General features: G+C 38.3%; 1 protein-coding gene across 3 annotated transcripts in view; it reads right to left on the reverse strand.

Annotated features, from left to right (window-relative positions):
• LOC137236957 (protein anoxia up-regulated-like) overlaps positions 1–14,522 on the reverse strand; it is a 1,647,042-nt gene that overhangs the window by 278,684 nt on the left and 1,353,836 nt on the right. The window lies entirely within an intron of this gene.

A 14,522-nucleotide genomic window follows, 5' to 3' on the forward strand; every position in this document is an offset into this window, starting at 1 on the left:
TATAGCGATATCTCGAAAAGGCGTCCACCTATAGAACTAAGGATCACTCCTTTTTCAAATACTCATTACCACCTTTCATTTGATACCCATATCGTACAAACACATTCTAAAGTCACCCCTGGTCCACCTTTATAGCGATATCTCGAAAAGGCGTACACCTATAGAACTATGACCTACTCCCTTTTAAAATACTCTTTAATACCTTCCATTTGACAACACATTCCATGGTTACCCTAGGTTCACTTTCCTACATGGTGAGTTTCCCTTATTTTGACTCTAAAGCTCTCAGCTGAGTATGTAATGTTCGGTTACACCCGAACTTAGCCTTCCTTATTTGTTTATTATAAAAATAATATTCAATAAAAGAAGGGGGTTCAGTTGTAAACGGTAATCATTACAAGTTGTGTTTTCACTGGCGACAAGGCAATAACTTGTATATTGGTATGCGAAAGGGCACTTCTTCATTGTTTCGAGAAAGGATTTCAATTGATATTTAACTACCAAATTGTGCGGTTGCCTTTTGCCTTCGGTTGTATTTCAAGTGAAATAAATATTTGTACGCAATCTATATTTGCAGTGCACAGTGTGTTTTAATTGATGACCCCCTTTGTTTTCATTTGTATAAATTAACAATGTACGAGATTGAAGGAGAGGAAGTTGTGGTGGTGGTGGTGGTAGTAGCGTGTCCAGAGCCAGAAGTAGCATTCGAAGTAGCATTCGACGCTCTTCCGGAACAATTAGACGTCGAGCATTACCTGGTCTTACAAAAGTGGTAGACCCAAGCCAACTATAGAAACAGAAAAAAGTGGCAGTGGACAAACGCGAAGCGCTTTAGACAATGGTGGACCCGATATTAAAAAGGCAGCTACAGAAAAAGAGAAGAGAACGAAGATCCATTTCTGCTGGGTCTGTCCGAGCCTGTCTAATAGGTGCGACCGACCACAATCTGTCCGAGTCTGATGTGCGATGGTATTCACGTTCTTTGAAAGAAGGGCTTGAACCCAAAGTGGCTGCAGAAAAGCTTGGGAACCCCCATCCGAACCACAATGGGAAGAGAGTTTCTGACCAACAAAGATGATGAAGAAAAGGCTAGAAATCGGCAAAAGGCAAGAATGAAGAAAAAAGCTGAAACAAATGAAGAATATCGTATTGCTGTATATCCAAAAGATTTTTCCGAACAAGTGTTTGATTTAGCTGCAGCAGTATCGCTGGATAATTGAGGCTTATGGAAAATGTAGCAAAAGTTGCTGAAGCAAAATTACAATTCACCTACGCGTTACTAATCGTTAGTGTGAACGAAGAAACTGTAACGTGGCTAAGAGAAATTTTCAACAATTGGGAGCGCCCTGAATTAACAACAAGTCTGGAACGTGGTGCTATACCATATGCATATGGGGAAATCCGCCAAACTTTGGTTTTTTGGAGAAAACATTTTTTTTTTTTGAAACATGGTATCACGCAAATATCTTTTTGCTAGGAACATCGAAGGGTAAATTTGAGCTGTAGTGCATCGCCGTTACTCGTCATACATAAAAAAAAAAAATGTAAGGCGCGATAACCTCCGAAGAGATCTAAGATCGAGCTTCTCTTACAATTTGCGTCGTGCTCCTCTTGCTTTTCCCTACAAATTGGCCGGACGGGACCTACATGTTTTATGCTTCACTGAGACCTTTTCATGGCAGAAATACACCCGGAGCGCTTGCCAAACTCTGCCGAGGGGCGACCCCGCTTAGAAAAATTTTCTTCTAATTGAAAAATCGTATTTCTAAAATTTCGATCTTGCGTAACCGATTGTGTTGAAATTTTATCAGGATGTACACATATATGTGGGGTATATTTAGGTAAAATTAATAAACCCGGTTTTAGAGATATGGGCAAAAATATGAAACCGGGTAACCGTGAAATATTTCATACCCGTTTGTTAATTTTTTCTCTACACCAGAGTAGTATACCATCAATTGCCTCATCTTGGAATATTCACGCAAGGAAAGTTATTGATGTTTGTGCATGGGGCAAATATACGAAATTTTCGCCAAAAATTGGCAATCGTCAAAAAGTGTAGAGCAATTTTTTTTTTTAAGTTTTGTACCAAATTTGTGTTTCTTTTCATTTACTTTTAATTAATGGTATACAACTGTGGTGTAGAGAAAAAATTAACAAACGGGTATGAAGTGATAAAAGTAAAATTGTAGCTGTGCCCACAAAAAAACATGCTCCTGAAAAAAATTTACGCAACCAAGTGCTTCCACTTTTCTGCCTCTACCTTCAAAACTGAAAGGGGCAAATCGAATTTGAAGCTCAGTGGCCTCAAAAAGGTATAAGCAAAAAACTGTCAATATTGAAAATGACAAAGAAAAGTATCGCTACTTTGATTGATGACAGTTTTGAGTATTGGAGGGCACATTAATTTTGCTCATACTTTTAGAATCTCCGTCTCAAAAACAACATTCAGTTTAAATTCCATAGCGTTTCAGCGATGCCTCAAAATTTTATCGAAAAAATTCAAAAAAAAAAAGCAAGGGTATCGCTTGAAAAAGTGTATAAATCGACGTTTTTTACGTTTCGAAGTTGTGAAGAAACTTACTATCCACTTTCTTGATTTGTAAAATCATCAGATTGGATAGTCAAAAGGTCAAACTTAATGTCCTTATACTTTTTTCTGGCCTTAAGTCTTTTGCCCGTTTGTAAAACCCGAGTATCCAAAAAAGTAAAAGTTTTTGGGATTTGCCCATATGTGATGACAATGGCATTACCGAAAAGCCAAGACCAAGACTTCGATTTCAATTGCATTTGTTACACCAAGTGGCCAATTTGAATATGTAATGATGCCATTTGGCCTCAAAAATGTCCCCTCCGTATTTCAAAGATTTATATCTTTTATTTTAAAAGATTTTATTTCAAAGGGTCTCTTGATTGTTTATATGGACGATATATTGCTAGCCACAGCGGGATTAGACCAACATCGGATCTTATTGGAGTCAGTATTGAAGCAGATAGCTCTAAGCACGGTCTTGAATTAAAGTTGCCAAAATATAAGTTTTGTCAAAGTAGTATTCAGTACTGGGGGTTATGTCAGTTATATGGGCATAAAGCGAAACCAAGAGCACAAACAATCTGTTTCCTTTACCGAAAACTCTGAAAAAATTGCACCCATTTATTGGATTATGCTCCTTCCTACTTTGTACGATTTACTAAAGAAAAATTAAAAATTTTACCTTGAAGAAACTTGATTGAATGCGATTGCTGAACTAAAATCAAGGCTCACTGATCCTCCGGTTTTGTCAATATATAATCCGAAGAATGAGACGGAATTGAATTGTGAGGCCAGTGCCCAGGGTTATGGTGCTGTTTAGTTACAGCCTCAATCAGATTCAAAGTTTCATCCAATTTTTTTACATTTCGCAACGAACCACAAGCACTGAAAGCAAATATCATAGCTTTGAATTAGAAACTCTGGCTATTATCTATGCGTTGCGACGATTTAGGGTTTATCTTGAAGGAATGCCCTTTAAGATCCTTACGGATTGTAATTCACTTACACTAACATTAAGCAAAAAGACTCTTAACCTGCGTATTGCGAGATGGTCTCTCGAACTACAAAACTATGACTATTCTGTTCAACACAGGGGAGGTGCTAATATGGGGCATGTTGATGCTCTCAGCCAAAGTGAGGTAGTTCTTCCTGTTAACAATATGATTTAGAGTTCCAGCTACAGGCAACGCAAAGTCGTGACCCTAATATAATTAAAATAAGGGATATGTTGGAAAAAGAGTCGTCGAAACTTTTTGATCTAAAGATGGGTTAGTTTATAGGAAGGGAATGAGGGGCCAGTTGTATTTGTATGTCCCTCGAGAAATGGAAAATAATATTATCCGTTGTATACACGAAAAGGTCGCCCTTTTGGGGGTGGATAAAACTTATAACCAGATAAAACTACACTATTGGTTTCCGGAAATGAGACTTAAGATTGCAAGGTTTATAAAGAACTAGCAGACCCGGCAGACGTTGTTCTGCCCTAAATTTGTATATCTGCATACATTTTAATAAGCTTTTTCCGTCAAACTCTCCCTCGCTCCTCTACACTTTTTCCTAATCTTTGTATTCACTCTTCCCTCCGTATTTTTCGCTTCATCTATCTCCGTCTTCGTCTCATTCTATCTCTTTGTCAGTCCCTTCTCTCTTTTCTCTTCTCTCAAGTTTTTCTAATTCTTCTTCATATCTTATTGCCAGTCCCAGAGGGTGGTATGTATTTTGTTCCACTCCCATTCCGAGTCTTAGTCCCAGTCCCACTCCGAGTCGCAGTCTCAGTCCCAGTCCTAATCCCAGTCCCAGTCCCAGTCCGTCTCTGGTCTACTTTCCAAAAAAAAACATCGGAAATACTAATATAGGCAAATTTATATACCAAATTCAGGCAAATCGAATAGGACGTATGTAAATAGGTATGTAGGTATTATTAATTCATGTCTTTATTTCCGCTTCGCATGCATATTTATCAGTTTTCCAGGTTGATGCGACTAAATCGAATATCAAAATGAAAATTACTTAAAACTCTCAGCAACAGCTTTCATTTGATATCCAAAATACACACACATTCTAGGGGTGCCCGGTCCACGTTTGGGCCTATATCTCGAGACCCTAGTCACCAATAGGTATGAAAACTACCCTGTACTAAAGCAATCATCAACAGCTTTCATTCCATATTGTATAAACACATTCTAGGGGCGCCCGGGTCCACTTTTTGTCCTTTTTCTCGAGACCCTAGTCACCAATATGTATCCTGGTCCACTTCCCGGAAGAAAAATTATCCGACATTTTATTCTAGATATAACGCTACCTACATACCAAATTTCAGGCAAATCGAGCCATATATACGACAGTTTAGAATAAATCGGTCCCTGGTCCACTTCCCGAAAAAAAAACTTTTCACAAACACTCTCCAGGTTCATATTAAGTTATCCTAAAAATTTCATGGCAATATTTCTATCCGTTCTCGAGTTATGGAGTGACAATCAAAATGTACACTTCTTTTTATACTCAGTTGAGCAGAGCTCACAGAGTATATTAACTTTGATTGCATAACAGTTGGTTGTACAGGTATAAAGGAATCGAGATAGATATAGACTTCCATATATCAAAATCATCAGTATCGAAAAAAAATTCGATTGAGCCATGTCCGTCCGTCCGTCTGTCCGTTAACACGATAACTTGAGTAAATTTTGGGGTATCTTGATGAAGTTTGGTATGTAGGTTCCTGGGCACTCATCTCAGATCGCTATTTAAAATAACCGATATCGGACAATAACCACGCCCACTTTTTCGATATCGAAAATTTCGAAAAATCGAAAAAGTCCGATAATTTATTACCAAATACGCATTAAGCGATGAAACTTGGTGGGTGAGTTGAACTTATGACGCAGAATAGAAAACTATTAAAATTTTGGACAATGGGCGTGGCACCGCCCACTTTTAAATGAATGTAATTTAGAAGTTTTGCAAGCTGTAATTTGGCAGTCGTGAAGATGTCATGATGAAATTTGGCAAGAACGTTACTCTTATTACCTTATGTCTGCTTAATAAAAATTAGCAAAATCGGAAAACGACCACGCCCACTTTTTAAAAAAAAATTTTTTTTAATTCAAATTTTAAAATAAAAGTTAATATCTTTACAGCATATAAGTAAATTATGCCAACATTCAACTCCAGTAATGATATGGTGCAACAAAATACAAAAATAAAAGAAAATTTCAAAATGGGCGTGGCTCCGCCCTTTTTCATTTAATTTGTCTAGGATGCTTTTAATGCCATAAGTCGAACAAAAATTAAGCAATCCTTGTGAAATTTGGTAGAGGCTTAGCTTTTAGGACGATAACTGTTTTCTGTGAAAAAGGGCGAAATCGGTTGAAGCCACGCCCAGTTTTTATACATAGTCGACCGTCTGTCCTTCCGCTCGGCCAATAACACGATAACTTGAGCAAAAATCGATATATCTTTACTAAACTCAGTTCAGGTACCTACTTATCTGAACTCACTTTGTATTGGTGTAAAAAATGGCCGAAATCCGACTATGACCACGCCCACTTTTTCGATATCGAAAATTACGAAAAATTAAAAAAATGCCATAATTATATACCAAATACGAAAAAAGGGATGAAACATGGTAATTGTATTGGTCTACTGACGCAAAATATAACTTGAGAAAAAAACTTGCTAAAATGGGTGTGACACCTACCATATTAAGTAGAAGAAAATGAAAAAGTTTTGCAGGGCGAAATCAAAAGCCCTTGGAATCTTGGAAGGAATACTGTACGTGGTATTACATATATAAATAAATTAGCGGTACCCGACAGATGATGTTCTAGATCACCCTGGTCCACATTTTGGTAGATATCTCGAAAACGCCTTCACATATACAACTAAGGGCCACTCCCTTTTAAAACCCTCATTAATACCTTTAATTTGATACCCATATCGTACAAACACATTCTAGAGTCACCCTGGTCCACGTTAATGGTGATATCTCGAAAAGGCGTCCACATATAGAACTAAGGCCCACTCCTTTTTAAAATACTCATTAACACCTTTCATTTGATACCCATATCGTACAAATAAATTCTAAAGTCACCCCTGGTCCACCTTTATGTCGATATCTCGAAAAGGCATCCACCTATAGAACTAAGGCCCACTCCCTTTTAAAATACTCTTTAACACCTTTCATTTGATACCCATATCGTATAAACAAATTCTAGAGTCACCCCTGGTCCACCTTTATGTCGATATCTCGAAAGGGCGTCCACCTATAGAACTAAGGCCCGCGCCCTTTTAAAATACTCATTAACACCTTTCATTTGATACCCATATCGTACAAACAAATTCTAGAGTCACCCCTGGTCCACTTTATGGCGATATCTCGAAAAGGCGTCCACCTATAGAACTAAGAGCCACGCCCTTTTAAAATACTCATTAACGACTTTCATTTGATACCCATATCGTACAAACAAATTCTAGAGTCACCCCTGGGCTACCTTTATGGAGATATCTCGAAAAGGCGTCCACCTATAGAACTAAGAACAAACAAATTCTAGTGTCACCCCTGGTCCACCTTTATGGCGATATCTCGAAAAGGCGTCCACCTATAGAACTAAGAGCCACGCCCTTTTAAAATACTCATTAACGACTTTCATTTGATACCCATATCGTACAAACAAATTACACTACAGAACTAAGGCCCACTCCCTTTTAAAATACTCATTAGCACCTTTCATTTGATACCCATATTGTACAAACGCATTCTAGAGTCACCCCTGGTCCACGTTTATGGCGATATCCCGAAATGGCGTCCACCCATAGAACAAAGGCCCACTCCCTTTTAAAACACTTATTACACTTTTCGTTTGACACCCATATGTACAAACGCATTCTAGAGTCAACCCAGGTCCACTTTTATAACGATATTCCGAAAAGGCGTCCACCTATAGAACTAAGGCCCACTCCCTTCTAAAATACTCATTAACACCTTTCATTTGATACCCATATAGTAAAAACAAATTCTAGAGTCACCCCTGGTCCACGTTTATGGCGATATCTCGAAAAGGCGTCCACCTATAGAACTAAGACCCACGCCCTTTTAAAATACTCATTAACACATTTCATTTGATACCCATATCGTACAAACAAATTCTCGAGTCAGGCCTGGTCCACCTTTATGGCGATATCCCTAAATGGCGTCCATCTATAGATCTATGGCCCACTTCCTATTATAATACTCTTTAATACCTTCGATTTGATACACATGTCATACAAACAAATTCCAGGGTTACCCTAGGTTCCTTTTACAACATGGTGATTTCCCTTACTTTGTCTCCACAGCTCTCAACTGAGTATGTAATGTTCGGTTACACCTGAACTTAGCCTTCCTTACTTGTTTATACTCAGTTGAGCAGAGCTCACAGAGTATATTAACTTTGATTGGATAATGGTTGGTTGTACAGGTATAAAGGAATCGAGATAGATATAGACATCCATATATGAAAATCATCAGTATCGAAAAAAAATTCGATTGAGCCATGTCCGTCCGTCCGTCCGTCTGTCCGTTAACACGATAACTTGAGTAAATTTCGAGGTATCTTGATGAAATTTGGTATATAGGTTCCTGGGTACTCATCTCAGATCGCTATTTAAAATGAACTATATCGGACAATAACCATGCCCACTTTTTCGATATCGAAAATTTCGAAAAATCGAAAAAGTGCGATAATTCATTACCAAATACGGATTAAGCGATGAAACTTGGTATGTGAGTTGAACTTATGACGCAAAATAGAAAACTAGTAAAATTTTGGAAAGTGGGCGTGGCACCGCCCACTTTTAAAAGAAGGTAATTTAGAAGTTTTGCAGGCTGTAATTTGGCAGTCGTTGAAGATATCATGATGAAATTTGGCAGGAACGTTACTCTTATTACTATATGTCTGCTTAATAGAAATTAGCAAAATAGGAGAACGACCACGCCCACTTTAAAAAAAAAAAAATTTTAATTCAAATTTTAAAAGAAAAGTTAATATCTTTCAGTATATAAGTAAATTATATCAACATTCAACTCCAGTAATGATATGTTGCAACAAAATACAAAAATAAAAGAAAATTTCAAAATGGGCGTGGCTCCGCCCTTTTTCATTTAATTTGTCTAGGATAATTTTAATGCCATAAGTCGAACAAAAATCTACCACTCCTTGTGAAATTTGGTAGAGGCTTAGATTCTAGGACGATAACTGTTTTCTGTGAAAAAGGGCGAAATCGGTTGAAGCCACGCCCAGTTTTTATACACAGTCGACCGCCGGCCTTCCGCTCGACCGTTAACACGATAACTTGAGCAAAAATCGATATATCTTTACTAAACTCAGTTCACGTACTTATCTGAACTCACTTTGTATTGGTGTAAAAAATGACCGAAATCCGGCTATGAACACGCCCACTTTTTCGATATCGAAAATTACGAAAAATAAAAAAAATGCTATAATTATATACCAAATACGAAAAAAGGGATAAAACATGATAATTGTATTGGTCTATTGACGCAAAATATAACTTGAGAAAAAAACTTGGTAAAATGGGTGTGACATCTACCATATAAAGTAGAAGAAAATGAAAAAGTTTTCCAGGGCGAAATCAAAAGCCCCTTGGAAGGAATACTGTTCGTGGTATTACATATATAAATAAACTAGCGGTACCCGACAGATGATGTTCTGGATCACCCTGGTCCACATTTTGGTCGATATCTCGAAAACGCCTTCACATATACAACTACGGGCCACTCCCTTTTAAAACCCTCATTAATACCTTTAATTTGATACCCATATCGTACAAACACATTCTAGAGTCACCCCTGGTCCACCTTTATGGCGATATCTCGAAAAGGCGTCCACCTATAGAACTAAGGCCCATGCCCTTTTAAAATACTCATTAACACCTTTCATTTGATACCCATATTGTACAAACAAATTCTAAAGTCACCCCTGGTCCACGTTTATGGCGATATCTCGAAAATGCGTCCACATATAGAACTAAGGCTCACTCCTTTTTAAAATACCCATTAACACCTTTCATTTGGTACCCATATCGTACAAACAAATTCTAGAGTCACCCCTGGTCCACGTTTATGGCGATATCCCGAAAAGGCGTCCACCCATACAACTAAGGCCCACTCCCTTTTAAAGCACTTATTAACACCTTTCGTTTGATACCCATGTTGTACAAACGCATTCTAGAGTCAACCCTGGTCCACTTTTATAACGATATTCCGAAAAGGCGTCCTCCTATAGAACTAAGGCCCACTCCCTTTTAAAATACTCATTAACACCTTTCATTTGATATCCATATAGTATAAACAAATTCTATAGTCACCCCTGGTCCACCTTTATGGCGATATCCCGAAAAGGCGTCCACATATAGAACTAAGGCCCACGCCCTCTTAAAATACTCATTAACACCTTTCATTTGATATCCATATAGTATAAACAAATTCTATAGTCACCCCTGGTTCACCTTTATGGCGATATCTCGAAAAGGCGTCCACATATAGAACTAAGGCCCACGCCCTCTTAAAATACTCATTAACACCTTTCATTTGATACTCATATCGTACAAACAAATTCTAGAGTCACCCCTGGTCCATCTTTATGGCCATATCTCGAAAAGGCGTCCATCTATAAAACTTAGGCCCACACCCTTTTAAAATACTCATTAACACCTTTCATTTGATACCCATATTGTACAAACACATTCTAGAGTCACCCCTGGTCCACGTTTATGGCGATATCTCGAAAAAGCGTCCACATATAGAACTAAGGCCCACTCCTTTTTAAAATACTCATTAACACCTTTCATTTGGTACCCATATCGTACAAACAAATTCTAGAGTCACCCCTGGTCCATCTTTATGGCCATATCTCGAAAAGGCGTCCATCTATAGAACTTAGGCCCACACCATTTTAAAATACTCATTAGCACCTTTCATTTGATACCCATATTGTACAAACACATTCTAGAGTCACCCCTGGTCCACGTTTATGGAGATATCTCGAAAAGGCGTCCACATACAGAACTAAGGCCCACGCCCTCTTAAAATACTCATTAACACCTTTCATTTGATACCCATATCGTACAAACAAATTCTAGAATCACCCCTGGTCCATCTTTATGGCCATATCTCGAAAAGGCGTCCACCTATAGAACTAAGGCCCATGCCCTTTTAAAATACTCATTAACACCTTTCATTTGATACCCATATTGTACAAACACATTCTAGAGTCACCCCTGGTCCACGTTTATGGCGATATCTCGAAAATGCGTCCACATATAGAACTAAGGCCCACTCCTTTTTAAAATACTCATTAACGCCTTTCATTTGATACCCATATCGTACAAACAAATTCTAGAGTCACCCCTGGTCCACGTTTATGGCGATATCCCGAAAAGGCGTCCACCCATACAACTAAGGCCAACTCCCTTTTAAAATACTCATTAGCACCTTTCATTTGATACCCATATTGTACAAACACATTCTAGAGTCACCCCTGGTCCACGTTTATGGCGATATCTCGAAAAGGCGTCCACCCATACAACTAAGGCCCGCACCATTTTAAAATACTCATTAGCACCTTTCATTTGATACCCATATTGTACAAACACATTCTAGAGTCACCCCTGGTCCACGTTTATGGCGATATCTCGAAAAAGCGTCCACATATAGAACTAAGGCCCACTCCTTTTTAAAATACTCATTAATACCTTTCATTTGGTACCCATATCGTACAAACAAATTCTAGAGTCACCCCTGGTCCACCTTTATGGCGATATCTCGAAAAGGCGTCCACATATAGAACTAAGGCCCACGCCTTCTTAAAATACTCATTAACACCTTTCATTTGATACTCATATCGTACAAACAAATTCTAGAATCACCCCTGGTCCATCTTTATGGCCATATCTCGAAAAGGCGTCCACCTATAGCACTAAGGCCCATGCCCTTTTAAAATACTCATTAACACCTTTCATTTGATACCCATATTGTACAAACACATTCTAGAGTCACCCCTGGTCCACGTTTATGGCGATATCTCGAAAAAGCGTCCACATATAGAACTAAGGCCCACTCCTTTTTAAAATACTCATTAACACCTTTCATTTGGTACCCATATCGTACAAACAAATTCTAGAGTCACCCCTGGTCCATCTTTATGGCCATATCTCGAAAAGGCGTCCATCTATAGAACTTAGGCCCACACCATTTTAAAATACTCATTAGAACCTTTCATTTGATACCCATATTGTACAAACACATTCTAGAGTCACCCCTGGTCCACGTTTATGGAGATATCTCGAAAAGGCGTCCACATACAGAACTAAGGCCCACGCCCTCTTAAAATACTCATTAACACCTTTCATTTGATACCCATATCGTACAAACAAATTCTAGAATCACCCCTGGTCCATCTTTATGGCCATATCTCGAAAAGGCGTCCACCTATAGAACTAAGGCCCATGCCCTTTTAAAATACTCATTAACACCTTTCATTTGATACCCATATTGTACAAACACATTCTAGAGTCACCCGTGGTCCACGTTTATGGAGATATCTCGAAAAGGCGTCCACATACAGAACTAAGGCCCACGCCCTCTTAAAATACTCATTAACACCTTTCATTTGATACCCATATCGTACAAACAAATTCTAGAATCACCCCTGTTCCATCTTTATGGCCATATCTCGAAAAGGCGTCCACCTATAGAACTAAGGCCCATGCCCTTTTAAAATACTCATTAGCACCTTTCATTTGATACCCATATTGTACAAACACATTCTAGAGTCACCCCTGGTCCACGTTTATGGATATATCTCGAAAAGGCATCCACATACAGAACTAAGGCCCACTCCCTCTTAAAATACTCATTAACACCTTTCATTTGATACTCATATCGTACAAACAAATTCTAGAGTCACCCCTGGTTCATCTTTATGGCCATATCTCGAAAAGGCGTCCATCTATAAAACTTAGGCCCACACCCTTTTAAAATACTCATTAACACCTTTCATTTGATACCCATATTGTACAAACACATTCTAGAGTCACCCCTGGTCCACGTTTATGGCGATATCTCGAAAAAGCGTCCACATATAGAACTAAGGCCCACTCCTTTTTAAAATACTCATGAACACCTTTCATTTGATACCCATATAGTACAAACAAATTCTATAGTCACCCCTGGTCCACCTTTATGGCGATATCACGAAAAGGCGTCCACATATAGAACTAAGGCCCACGCCCTCTTAAAATACTCATTAACACCTTCTAGAGTCACCCCTGGTCCATCTTTATGGACATATCTCCAAAAGGCGTCCATCTATAGAACTTAGGCCCACACCCTTTTAAAATACTCATTAATACCTTTCATTTGATACCCATATCGTACAAAATAAATTCTAGAGTCACCCCTGGTCCACCTTTATAGCGATATATCGAAAAGGCGTCCACCTATAGAACTTAGGCCCACTCCCTTTTACAATTTTCATTAACACATTTCATTTGATACCCATAATGTACAACCAAATTCTAGAGTCACGCCTGGTCCACCTTTATGGCGATATCCCTAAATGGCGTCCATCTATAGAACTATGGCCCACTTCCTTTAAAATACTCTTTAATACCTTCCATTTGATACACATGTCATACAAACACATGTCAGGGTTACCCTAGGTTCTTTTTACAACATGGTGATTTTCCCTTACTTTGTCTCCACAGCTCTCAACTGAGTATGTAATGTTCGGTTACACCCGAACTTAGCCTTCCTTACTTCTTTATATATAGAATTGTTTAAAATGTATTGAATATTCGGCACCTGCTCAAATAAGCGAAAGGAACCTCTACAGCATTCCCAAGGAGTCGATACCTTTTGGCACCATTCACATTGATCATCTGGGACCATTGCCTTCTTTAAAATGAAAAAGAAAACATTTGTTAGCGGTAATTGATGCTTTCACCAAATTTTCGAAACTATACCCAGCTAACTCAACTAGTACTAAAGAGGTAATTGAGTCTCTAAAAAAGTATTTTCAGTATTATAGTCGACCTTCTAGGATAAACTTAGATAGAGGCACCTGTTTTACATCCCTTGAGTTCAGTGAGTTCCTAGTAACAAACAACATTAATCATATCAAAATCACCACCGGATCGCCGCAAGCTAATGGGCAGGTTGAAAGAGTCAATAGAGTATTAAATCCGATGTTTACTAAACTAAGTGCGCCACTTCATCATGCCGATTGGGATTCTAAATTGGGCATTATTGAGTTATCTATTAACAACACAGTACATAGCTTAACTGGTAACACTCCAGCTAGTCTATTTTTTGGAATTAGCCGAAGAGGACCCATCGTTGATGAATTTACTGAGTTTTTTCATGAACAACAGGACATAGAACAATGTAATCTAATGGTTTGTAGGCAGGAGGCGAGTGAGGCAATACTGCCATTCCAGCAGCTCAACGAAGATTATTTCCTTAGAAAGAACACACCTGCTAGGCAATTTGAAGTTGGTGATTATGTCATGATAAAGAATGTCGATAATACAGTCGGTGTCAATAAAAAGCTCTTGCCCAAGTTCAAAGGTCCATATATCGTGGATAAAAAACTTCCTAATGATCGATATGTTATCAGAGACAAAATTTTTATAAATGTAATGAAAACGGAGAATTCTATTGATGCAAATCAGTATTCAGTTTTGCAATTACGTTCGTGGCCACGAAAGCTTGGGTTGCGTACTAGTGGAACGAAAGGAATATTAGCGGTTCGCCTTAACGAAGTACTTTTAAATGAACGTGGTAGCTGTCCCGATATTCTTACTAAAGAAAATTCTGTAAGTGATGAAGTAGTTGGAGAAGAACAACAAGTGTCCATTTCCTTTTGAAATTACAAGTGACATCCGTATAGAACCCGAACAAAATATGTCAACAAAATATATGTTGCTGAAT

This window comes from Eurosta solidaginis, chromosome 1, assembly GCF_040869045.1.
Source record: "Eurosta solidaginis isolate ZX-2024a chromosome 1, ASM4086904v1, whole genome shotgun sequence".
NCBI classification, from domain to species: Eukaryota; Metazoa; Arthropoda; class Insecta; order Diptera; family Tephritidae; genus Eurosta; species Eurosta solidaginis.